Source organism: Muscardinus avellanarius (assembly GCF_963383645.1).
Source record: "Muscardinus avellanarius genome assembly, chromosome: 11".
Classification (NCBI taxonomy): Eukaryota; Metazoa; Chordata; class Mammalia; order Rodentia; family Gliridae; genus Muscardinus; species Muscardinus avellanarius.
The window spans coordinates 44,402,514-44,415,954 of NC_137797.1; positions in this window are offsets into that span (position 1 = coordinate 44,402,514).

The following is a 13,441-nucleotide window of genomic DNA, read 5'->3' on the forward strand; positions in this document are numbered from 1 at the left end:
CTGACAGATGAAGCTGCCCACTCTACAATGATACACCACTAGCTATTACCACACAAGACACCTCAGTCATCCAGTGTAGAACCAGCCTATGTCTTTTCACCTTATCATCTCTCTCTCTCTTCTCTTCTCTCTCTCTCTCTCTCTCTCTCTCTCTCTCTCTCTCTCTCTCTCTCTCTCTCTCTCTCAGTAAGGTGATTTAACACGCAGGGGCATTCTACCTCTGAGTGACACCCTCAGCCCTATTTTTTTTTCTTTATTATGAAACAGGGTCTCACTGAGTTGCAAAGGGCCTTACTAAGTAGCTGAGACTGTCGGCAAACCACGATCCTCTTGTCTCAGCCTCCAGAATGTTGGGATTACAAATTTGTGCCATCACACCTGGCTTAATAGAATAATGGCCAGCATCCACCATACTTGATTAGGAATTGATCATATGCAACTCCTTCAAAGACCCTAACTACTGCCCCTTTTTCTTCCTACAGGAGTTTCATGCAGCAGTCCAGATAATTTTATTAAATCAAAAATTCATAACACATGCAGGGGGGGACTTAAAAGTACTTAACTTGTTGCTTAATACATTGTAAGTACTTAATAAGTAAATGTTATGATAATAGTGGTGGACCTTGGCAGCAATTAAAGTTGAGACTTTTTTTCTTTATAAAAGAGGACAGAATGGTAGAATTACCAAAGACAGTTCCTCTGCCCACTCTTATGTGTGGGTGTGTTATGTTTGCCAGAGCAACTTTAGGGACGACTTCTTTAAGGATAAATCACTTTTCACCACAGAAGGTAGCCCCATTCTGAAGTCTCTGCTATCATAGTGATATTTTAGGATTTTTTATAAACTCATTTCATGGGAAAGTTTTCTATTTTTGTATCCAAATAATCTCTGAAAATATTTAACAATAATTTGGTACATTTAATAGTAGAAAACATTTAATAGTAATTTGGTACATATCAAGCTCTACACAATCCTAAAAAAAATGCCCTATTTGTGTAGGTACTGTTTTTGTTTTTCATTTTACAGATCAACAAACTTAAGATTCAGAGAGGAAAAAAAATATTTCCAAAGTAATACAGAAAGAATATGATAGACTTGATATTCAAAGCCAGTTCTATCTTATAATTTGATTGTTTGATTGATTAGTACTGGGGATTGAACCCAGGGGCATTCTACCTGCATTATACCCCCAGCCTTTTTTATTTTTCTTTTGAAAATGAAATCTTTCCCAAGCCATATTCATCTAATAAGAGATTTTTCCAGTATAATAATTCAAGATGAATTCAACTTGGGCTTCCACTTTAAATTTATAAATCTAGAAAGTGTTCTGCTTTCAAACTTTCAAAAAAGAGTCAAGTTATCTAAAACTTCACAACTTTAATCAGATATTAGAGGACTTAGGGCAACAAATAAACACAAAATCTAAACATGCAAGATTATGATTACAAGCCTTTTCTTACCTGGTTAAGATATTGGGAAAACTATAAGATGATGAGAAGAAATCAACCAAGATTTTTAACACATTGCTAAAGACCAAGGAATACCTCATGTGAGAGTATAGAAACCCGAGGACGACAAGCCCAGAGAGAATTTTTGCCCATTCCCAGGCTGTTGTCCATGGACCTTACCAGGTATTCATAAGAAAAATTTGAGGCAAAGGTTAGGGAAAGAACTTCTTATAAAGACAGCCTGAGGGAGGTGGATATCATTCATTAACGCCAAATTACAAAGCACTTCCTAGATTCTTCTCTCCACCTTCCTCATGCCACAATAGCCTTAAACTAGTTAGGGAAGATACAGCAAACCCTTCACCCTTGAACAAAAAATAAAGTCAAGACCTATTGTACCTGGAAATAGAAAATAGAAAAAAATTATCTTTCTCATCCAGAAGGAAATTCTTCTTCTAATGCTGAGGTAGGCAAGCAATAGTTCCCTAAAGGTAGAGGAAGAGTCCTTGAAAAGGTCCTACCCCAAAGCTCAAGGACACAACACTTGTCTATGATTGAAACCAAACTAGTAAAACAAAGAAAGTCTTTTCCTCACAGGTTTATTTAGCTTTTACATTGCTATGACCAAAATACCTGACAAGAACAACTTAGAGGAAGAAAGGTTTATTTGGGTTCATGGTTTCAAAGGTTTAGTCCAAGGTTGGCTAACGCAAAGGCAGAAACATCATAGAAGCACTATGTGGTGGCAGAAAACTGTTGAACATCAAGAAAGCAGACACACACACACACACACACACACACACACACACACACACACATACCAGGAACAGGTACAGTCCCCAATCCACAACTCCAGCCACACCCTGCCTGCCTACAGTTACCATCCAGCAAATCCATTCAAATTACTAATTCATCAATGGATTTATCCATTGATTACATGAAAGCCTTGATTCAATTATTTCACCTCTGAACATTTCAAGATTCATCTTGAATAATCATAGATACATTGGTTTCAAGTGACAGTATGCAACATAAAAACACATAAAGCATACATAAAAACTTTCAAAATAAACCTGGAGGGGGTTTATTGGATAAAATAGAAACATTAGATAAAAAAAGATTTTGTGTGTGTGTGGTACTAGGGGTGGAACCCAGGAGCTTTCTACCTCCAGGCTATACTCCCAGACCTATTTTATATTTTATTTGGAAACAGGGTCTCACTAAGTTGCTCAGAGCTTCTCTAAGTAGCTGAGGCTGGCTTCGAACCTGCGTGATCCTCCTGTCTCAGCCTCCCAAGCGCAGGGATTACAAGCCATATGTTTTTTCTACTTAGCTTGGAAAAAAGACACTTTTCCACCACTTGTATTCAGCATCATACTGAAGGTCTTAGGTAATGAGATAAGGAAAGAAAATGAGATAAAAGGCATACAGATTGGAAAAGAAGAAATAAAGCTATCTCTTTGTGCAGAAAACATGGTTGTCTGTATAGAAAATCCAAAAGGATTAAAAACAATGTTGGTAGACTCATATGTGAGCTTAGAAGGGATAGAGGATACAAGTTAAATACTGGGAAATCAAATTTCTATATACCACCAATTAACAATTAGAAATTGCAATAAATAGCTGGGCATGGTGGCGCATGCTTGTAATTCCCATGCTTGGGAGGCTGAGACAGGAGGATCGCACAGGTTCGAAGCCAGCCTCAGCTACTTAGTGAGGCTCTCAGCAACTTAGTGAGACCCTGTTTCCAAATAAATTATAAAAAATAGGACTTGGACCAGAGGTAGAAAGCCCCTGGATTCCACCTCCAAGTACCACAAACATACATACATAAATAAATAAATAAATAAATAAATAAATAAATAAATAAATTGCAATAAATAAATAAATAATTTAGGAAAGTAAATAATAGCTTTCACAAATGATAATTCTACTGAGTAAAGAAGGTAAAGCAGGACATGGTGGCACATGCTTTTAATCAGTACTTGGGAGACTCAGACAGAAGGATTGTAGGTTCAAAGTCAGCCTCGGTAACTTAGCAAGGCTCTCAGCAACCTAGTGAGACCCTGTTTTCAAATAAAATATAAAATTGAACTGGAGGGTATAGGTTGGAAGTAGAATGCCCCTGGGTTCAATCTCCAGTACCAAAATAAATAAATAAATAAATAAGAACTAAAATAGTACTTAATTTTGAATTTATAGCCAAAAAAATTGTGAGTTAATAGTTTGGATAAAACTTCCTTTTTATACAATGTATTAAACTGGATTATTTTTGTGAGGTAGCCGATAAATTACTTTTCAATGAAAAATGTTTCAAAACTAAGTTTTACATATCAACTGAAGAAACAGCAATGTTGATCTTCACTGTATCATATTCAATAATATTTTCACCAATAAATGTCCATATCTTCATTTTCTACATTTGAAATACTATTGAAACAAATGTACAATGTTTTATCATATTTCAAGGTGATTTGGCTCTTAAAAAAATACAGTCCATGGTTAAGCTATGTATCACGTCCTGGACAATGATGTAGCAGTTACTTCAAACATGGCCCTCCCATGTCCATAGGTGATATCATCAACCACGGCATCTTGATCCTTCAGCCATTGACAAGGCTTAGAATCTTTCTCAACATAGCACCATCTGACAACCACTACCAGTCAAATAAGTTAAACCCTATTTAATATCCTAGAGTTACAAAACCAAGTTCAAATTCCTCTGAGCATTAATTCTTCCACAATCTAATACACCCTGGCCTGCCCATTTGTCCAGTGAAACTTGCTGTGCTCTTCTCTCTGCCTTCTAGGCAAATCTGTCCTTCCAGGCCCAGTTCAGTTTCTCCCTCAACCATGAAGTCTGTCCTCAATATTTGAGTCCATCATGGACATTTACTTTAGTGAGCTCACATTCCACACATAATCAACACCACGTTTGCTGCTTTGTATGCCCTCTTTTGGCTCTTGAGTTATGGCTTCAGTTTTCTCAAGCTGATAGGTGTCACATTACTACGATTACTAGATGTTCTATCATTGCAGAGCTGAAAACAGTAAGAAACTCAATGGCTTCTCTAGGTGATTTTTCTGGCTAGGCATTGGCATGCACACTCCAAAAGAAACATTGCTGATGTGCCACAGAAGGACACATTGATCGGACAGCTGCATCCATCTCAAGTGACTCCTTTGAAAGCTTCACAGTTTTTTTTCCCCCAGGAAGACTTTGGGCTGTGATGAGACCTCTATATAGAAATCTAGCAGACAATATAATAATATGCCTAAATTATGTGATTTTTCACCCAGAGACCTAAAACATCATAAAAAAAATTCTACAGAACATCAGCCTGGAACTATATTTCTAGTTGAGAATGGAGAATCACCCATTAAAGAACCCATCTTGACATAATGTAAAAACATCAAGCTAATTTTAGCAAGCTTAGTATCAGGCTTGGATAAGAAATCTGTAAAAGAGATTATCTCTATGACATCTAAATTCTAAGGCCAAACCAAGGATGAATTTTTAACTCTTCTTGGTAGATATACACAGATTTGTACATGATAAAACAAGAATGACTGGAACTGTGAGAATTTTTTATTTACATCTCTATAACTGACAAAGTTAGGGCTTGTTTTAAAAATGTTTTTGTTATCAGATAAAAGTTCATAATTATAGAAATCTGCACTAAGATGCTATTGTTTGAAATAGGCTATGTGAATCTAACACTCACTTTCAATTTCAAACATTTCTACTCTGTTCAATATTTTGACCTTCTCTGCAAATTTCAAGCCTTCTTTAGAAATGCCATGAAATTGCTGGGTTTGGTGGTGTATGCCTGTAATACCATTGGAAGATTGAGACAAGAGGATCACAGATTCTAAGCCAGGCTCAGCAATTTAGCTAGGCTCTCAGTAACTTGGTGGGACTCTGCTTCCAAATAAACAATAAAATAGGGCTATGGTATAGCTGAGAGGTAGAACGTCTCTGGGTTCAATCCCCAGAAAGCCCCCCCCCCAAAAAAAGAAAAAGAAAAAGGAAGAAAGGGAGGGAGGAAGGAAGGAAGGAAGACCATGACATCAGCTGATTCCCTTTATTTATGTAATAATTTTAAGGCGATATCTTTTTTTTTTTTTTTCTGGTCTGAGGGTGGAACCCAGAGGCATTTGACCTCCAAGCTACACCCCCTGCCCTATTTTTTTTATTCTTTATTGGAAACAGGGTCTCACTAAGTTGTGCGCAGGACCTCACTAAGTAGCTAAGGCTGTCTGTGAACCGCAATCCTCTGGTCTCAGCCTCTGGAATGCTGGGATTACAAGCATGTGCCACCACGCCCGGCTTGGCGATATCTTTAAAAAAAAAAAAATTTGTAACACATTCTACCCAAATTAAAACTATTTTTAAAACCAAATTCAGTCATGGGGCCCATGAAGAATCTAGTGTGTATATGCAAACAAATAAATAAAAGGGGGATGCCTAATAAAAAAGGTCCCTACTGATTTTGTGTAAATAGAGACCTGCTGCTATTTGTTGTTCAATAAACATTCAAAATACTCTGGTATATTTGTTCATATAGTTCTATATTATGTAATTTTTTCTTTCCTGAGAAATTTCTCATATCTTCCAAGTGTTTATATGGACATGATCTTAATGGTCATTCTGCACCATTAAACTCTGGTAGGGGAAGGAATTGATTGAAGTGAACCAGAATCTTAATAGTGATTCACTCTGAGTGGCAAATGTACTGTGACACTTATGTATCTATTTATTTTCATCTTTACTTTTTGTGTTTTATACATTAAAAGGTACTCTTTTGTTTTTCACAATTATAATGTACTATTTCATACTTGGAAAAGAAATATTAATTTGAAAATACTCTCACTCGTCAATGTCTGGTGCTGAGCTCCTTATAGGTAACCCTTTACTGTAATGGAGCTTTTTAATATTATTTAGTATCTAACAAAATTTATATTACATCTTGTGGTAAAAATAATGAGGAGGATGAAATGTTGATCATTTTACTGAAAGAAACCAAGCACCTAGTACTTTATTTTCTGTCATTTGTTTGTTTATTTATTTTTATTTATTTATTTTTTGGTGGTACTGGGGTTCCTGGAAGCTCTTCTACATGTGGGCTACACTCCCAGACCTATTTTATATTTTTTTATTTGGAAACAGGGTCTCTTAAGCCAGCGAGGTTGGCTCCGAACCAGCGTGATCCTCCTGTCTCCGCTTCCCAAGCGCAGGGATTACAAGCGTGCACCACCACGCCCGGCTGCACCTAGTACTTTAATAGCACACACACATGCATGCATAAAAACATATACATACACTATGTCTTCTTTAAATATAAAATTAGAGTTCTGGGACAATTATAAACAAAGTCTTTTCTTAAAACTTCCTTAAACAATGTACACTGTCACTCTTCATTTTATAATTACCTTTTTTTCTTTCATTTTATAAACCTCATTATTTTCCTGTGCCTACTCTTTGATTATAGAGGAAAATTATAATATCTGTCCTAGGTTTGCTTGACCAAAATATGGTACTAAAATATATATTCTTATAATTATAATGCCATTTATATATTCTATTCAATATAATTTATATTTTCAGAAATTTAACAAAATCAGACTTGTTTTCCAATATTTTAAGAACATCATGCAGGCCGGGCATGTGGCGCACACTTGTAATCCCAGCATTCGGGAGGCTGAGACCGGAGGATCGCGGTTCGCGGCCAGCCTCACCTACTTAGTGAGGCCTCTACAACTCAGTGAGACCCTGTTTCAAAATAAAGAATAAAAAATTAGGCAGGGGGTGTAGCTCAAAGTTCGAATGCCTCTGGGTTCCATCCCCAGACCCGCAAAAAAAAATAAAAATAAAAATAAAAATAAATAAGTACATCATGCAGAACTCAGGGAGAAAGATAAATATGTAGAAAAGTAGGTAGATTTCCCATAGTTGACAAATTTCTTGAAAATACATAAAGGAAATATTCATAGAACTTACACTTGTATTCATAAAGCTCAGAAATTATTATTCAAATAGCAATTTGTAAATTCTAATTTTAAAAACCTATCAGAACTTTAAAATTATCTTCATGATTTAGGTCATTTGCAACTTGTAATAGTTTTATTAATATAGAAATTTTGTCAAACAATGACTTTCATTTTGAATAACAGATATCAACAACAAAAATAGCTTAATTCTTAATTCACTATATTGACTTTATCCCTTTTATGCATGAGCACAAAATATATGTCAAGTATAAGGATAGGGGAAAGAAAGTTGATCTCATTTGTCCAAAGAACTCTTTCTAGTTCTGTGTGTTTCTCTGGTTGCCTGTTCCACAGTTGAGTTTATAATTTAGTTTATAATTTCTCTGCTAACAGCAGAACGTGCAGCTTTTTGAATGATCTCAGTAATCCCCTAGAGTCATTGTTTACAATGATTTTTTTCTTAATTCAATGCTGCCCCTGCGGGGAGATTTCTTCCCTAGTACACTGAACTTTTGACAGTCCATATGGTCTTAACGAATTTCCCAGGTGCTAAACACCATCCAACCTGTATTTTTTGACAGCCTACAGAAGGACTTAAGTCTGCCTTTGTCATTTTTCCTAATGCTGCTTAAGATGTTTTGTAGAGATGAAAGTTTGAAGTGGATCATGGAGACAATCAGTTTTAAAGGCTTGTATTATAGAGCAAATGTAGTGACAAAGAGAGTTCAGTTCTAAGAGAAGAAAACAAAAGCTGTTCACTGAACAAGATGTTGAGAGAACTACTATTAAAGGAATATGTGTTTGAGATTGCTTGTCTTTGCACTTCTAGATTGCACCATCTTCAATCCATAGTAAAAAGTGGTATACAATCTTTTCATCTAGCTTACATATCTGGGTAAGTTTAAAGTGAGCAATAAATTGGTTCAATTGTCAACCTTGTATAATATAGAATGCCAAATTAATTTTAAAACATAAACATAAATTTATTGGCTAGCAGAATTAAAATAATGACTAACAGGAAAATTATAAGGATAGATAATATTAAGGCTGACTAGATCATTGGAAGAAAGTATATAAAAATCTTCAACTAAGCCGGGCATAGTGGCGCACACTTGTAATCCCTGCGCTTGGGAGGCCGAGACAGGAGAATCGCACAGGTTTGAAGCCAGCCTCAGTTACTTAGTGAGGCTCTCAGCAACTTAGTGAGACCCTGTTTCCAAATAAAAGATAAAAGAGGTCTGGGAGTATAGCCTGGAGGTAGAAAACCCTTGTGTTCTACCCTCCAAGACCATAAAAATGTCTTCAACTATACTTAAAAGTTGCCATGCATATCTTTCCCTTTTTTCTCAATTTATTAAGTTTCTATTTTATATATGTTGCCCATAAAACCTTAGAAAGTAGACATTATTAATATCCCTGTTTTATAGAGTTCTGATTAGAACCTAGGATTTTATAACTTTAAAATCATGTGCTTAAAAACTTAAGTTATTTTTGCCTGAGATTTTTGGCCTTAATTATCTTATTTTATACCTTTCTTGATATATTACAATCTCATATCATAATGTAATTCATAGTGATGATTACATACATGCACACAATACCTGGTGGGTTTTACAAGATTTTTTAAATACAATGGTCATTATAATGCCCAGTCTGGCATTTTTTAAAGTGGCTTCTCAAAAAAGGAATCCCTTACCATGCCTTGGGGCCACCACTGTGTGAGTCAGACTTTGTCTAAGACAGAGTTCCATCCCCCATTATCAATGTCTGGAAGGCAAGATATCTGTGCTCCCAACCTCTCTGCAGCTGGGATGCAGACTCAGAAAAAATATGGTGTCCCTACATAGAATTTTGAGTTTGGCATGAGAATTCAAAGAAGTAGAGACAGTTTATAATTCATTTTCAGCTTTGGCAGCATCCAGAACTTAGTTTCCAGTGGTGATATTGGCAACAGAATCAAGATTCTGAGAGTCTGGGGCTGGTATTACTAATAAGCAGAACATGCCACACTGCAATTTGGATATGTCATAACTATATTGTCTTGAGTCCCATGCCTTGCTCTCCTGGTTCTCCTGTTTTATCACTTCTTTGGTTTGTCTGATGCCTAGCCAGTAAATAGTCTCTTAATTTTCATACTTATGGGTGTTAGAGACAAATAATAACCATCTACATTATCTCTGTACCATCTTTTTCTCTAGCCCTCTATTTTTAGCAGCAGGGATCATAACATTATCAGTTGTCTCCTAAAAATCCATTGTTTCATTTTTCCGTCAAAATCCCTGATTGGAAAACCCCTGATTCTAGTTAGGCACTAGAATTTCAGTTGCAAAAGCCCTGATTCTAGTTAGGCACATAGCCACTCAACAAAAAACTACACTCCCAAATTCCTTTGCAACTGGGTTGGTTTATATATAACTAAGTGCTGACTTACGAAATATGAGTGGAAATTATGGGTGCAACTTCTGTGTCACAATATAATGGAGAAAAGCATTCTTCATACTTTACCTTCTATCCTTCTTTCTGATTAGAAAGTAGATGTGACAGTGGGATCTGCCACAGCTGTTTTAGAGATAGCCAGGAATGGCAGAGCATAGGAGTGTGGGTAGATTCTGAAGGAAGTAAAACCTTCAGCTCTGGTCTGCTTAACCTGGGATTTTTGCTTATAATACAAGCAAAATTCTGTCCTTTTGAAAGTCATTGTTATTTGGACTTTGTCTCAGAGCCAAACCTGCATTCTAATTAATGGAGCTACAGGCATTTTCAACTACATTATACAAGTGCCATCAGTTGGGTTCTGTTGAAGCTTTCTCATGAGAAAAGTAGCAGGGCTTCATGTGCCTCTCACTTTGAGCTTTTTGAAATTCAGTCACTTTGTTTGCCAAATATAATAGCTATAAGAAAAAACTACAGGGGAAAACACTACAGGGGGAATTTCTTGGGCACTTGGCCCACAGTGGCAGAAATGGAAGCCCCAGAATTGCTTAAAGCAATAGAGCAAATTCTAATGAGTATGGAAAGGTCAGGCCCTAGTTTTCCATGCTGCTTAAAATAAGGTAGGAGGCCTTTCAATAGTGTTTAAATAATATTGTCATGCTGGTTTCATTCTGAGGTTCAGGCCACACTACCTAAATAGAAGAAGTAAAGGAAAACAGCTGTATTGAGGTTAGTGATACTCACTTTTATTATTGACAAGATTGCCATTGAGGTTATTTTTTTTAATTTATCACATTACACAAATGTTCCAAAAGTGAATCTCTCTTTTTCCAATTAAACATAATCTCCATTTCATAAATTAAATTTAACAAAGTCAAATCTGTCTTTTCTCAGCTCACAGTTGACTGTTCCCATGTGCACAAGATAAAAGGGTCAGGAAGCTAGTGGCTTTGCTAAACATTTTGGTATGTGAAGAACCATTACAGCACTGATGCTATGGGATCTCTGTCACACTCACATTGGAATGAAACCCACAGACTACAGTGAGTGGTCATGTACATTAGATCTTGACTTGACCTAAACTGCTTCATAATGGGTGTTTGATGCACCTAAATCTCTTTTTGCCTGGGGATAAGAAGAAAACCCTGAATTTTTTTTACATTTGTTACTTCTGTTCTAAAGCTGAGGAATAAAAAAAGAAGAAGCCCTATTCTGCATTGTTACAACCATGTAAATGTTTACAATTTCCAGGATGTATGACTGAGTCATTAGGAATTACTAGCACTAAAAATTTTATCAGTTTATTTTTTATCTACCCAGAATACTCAAAAAAATTTTGTTGAAATTGTCCAACTACCCCCCACATATACTACACATATAACACAGAGTCATTTTGAAACATATCAGTTTCCTTCCACATATATTAGAAAGCCAAGAGATCTAATAACTTCTTCCCTTTGTTCTGATATTTATCAAGACAAGTATCCCTTAATAGTATGAAGATGACCAGCTAAGAGCCTGGCTGCCAAAGATGATTGCTTTAAAGTCCTTGTAACATTAGCCTAAGGCAGCCTTAGAGATGAGCAAGGAGATTAATCACAGACCTTTGAACACAACTAAGCAAACCACAGCCAAATGGATAATGTTTCACAAAGAACTTGTAATCTTTGAATGCTGGGGTTTCTTCTACCACATACATTCCATAATGGCTATAAATTCCATTAGCACTAAATACCCACTGAGCTCTAAGCCAAGAAAGGGAATGAGATCTTGTCTATGCAATATTAAGATAGCCAGCCAATTCAGTTTGTTTCAACAACTATTTAGAGTACTTTTCTATATGCCAGACATTATGGTGGGGTAACAGAATATAATAGTGAAGCCCATTGTTACTGGTACATGCCATTGATCCCAGTTATTAAGAATCTAGAGACAGGAGAATCATAGGTTTTAGGCCAGCCTCAGCAACTTAGCAAGACCCTTAGCAACTCATCAAGACCTTGTTTCAAAACAAAATATAAAAATGGCTGGGGATATAGCTCAGACATAAGATTCTTTGGGGCTCAATTTCTAGTACCAAAAAACAAAAGAAATAAATAGAAAATAATATAAGAGTGAATAAGACATAGTTCCCCAAAGTATGCATATATGTACAGTCTAGTGATTATAGACCCTGAAATGAATCATTTCCTTTCTTTAATATTTCAGTGACTTTTCATTATTCATTAAAATTATACATAATAGTTGGATTACTTGCTATTTATTTGTACATGCACATAATTTGACCAAAAATAATTTCAATGTGCATAGAGCACAGCAATTAACATGCATATAAGTAATGCTCCAATAGTTATGTGCATGTATGTTTCTACAACTCTCTATCCCAATATGATGTATAATTAAAATGCACCAAAAATTTGTAAAAAAATGAAAGTGTGAAGGCTCAAATTCTAACTCCATAATATATTTACATGTTACTTAAATTCTCAATGCCTCAATTTTCTCTTCTATAAAGTGGGAATAATAACTGTATCTGGCCGGGCGTGGTGGCGCACGCTTGTAATCCCCACGCTTGGGAGGCGGAGACAGGAGGATGGCGCAGGTTCGAAGCCAGTCGCGCTGGCTTAAGAGACCCTGTTTCCAAATAAAACGTATAAAATAGGTTTGGAAGTGTAGCCCTGAGGTAGAAGGGCTTCCAGGAACCCCAGTACCACCAAAAAAATAAATAAATAACTGTATCTGATTTATAGAACTGTTACTAAGATTAAATGAGGACATGTACTCAAATCGCTTAGAATGAACCATGGTATCAAGCACTCAAAAACTGTGTGTAATGAAGATTTTATTTTTATTGTAGAGTTCTTTGAAAGCACAAAAGTGAAGAAACTTGGCCACATATGAGTGTTATAGTAACATTTCCTGGGGAGAAGGTGTCAAGCAAAGAGCAAGGATCTGGCAGAGGAAACAATAATAAAAGGCCTGGGAATGTAAAACCACATGGCAAGTGCTCATTGGCATTGCCAAAATGGACATTCAAAGTTCCTCAGTAGTCAAATCTAACTGGTTGCTGTTTGTGTATATTAACATCTGGATGAAAGATTTAGCTTTTACCCTGGTGTTTCAGTACCACTGAGAGAACAAGACAAAGCACACATCCAGATTGTGAGCACCACAAGCAATGGGAGTCCAGTGAAGCATTTTATATGAGTTGGATGATTTGATTTCCCTTCTTAAAAATACATACTTCTTACCTAAGAATGATGGATTGGAGGGGGACAAGACCAATCACAATGACACAATCCAATAGACCATTGTGGAACTTTAAGTAAAAAAAAAAAAAAGAAAGAAAGAAAGAAAGAAAAAAGAAAATTAAACTGAAAGCAAAGTCCACAGAACCAAGAGGGAGATGGATTGAAAATATATTACAGATGTAAAATCCTCAAAACTTGATGTTTGATTTACATGGACTATGGGAGGAAATATTAAAAATTAATCCCAGGATTTATACTTGAGAAACCAAGGGTATGGCATATTTGTTTAAACAAAAATCCTGGAGGAAGAATAGATT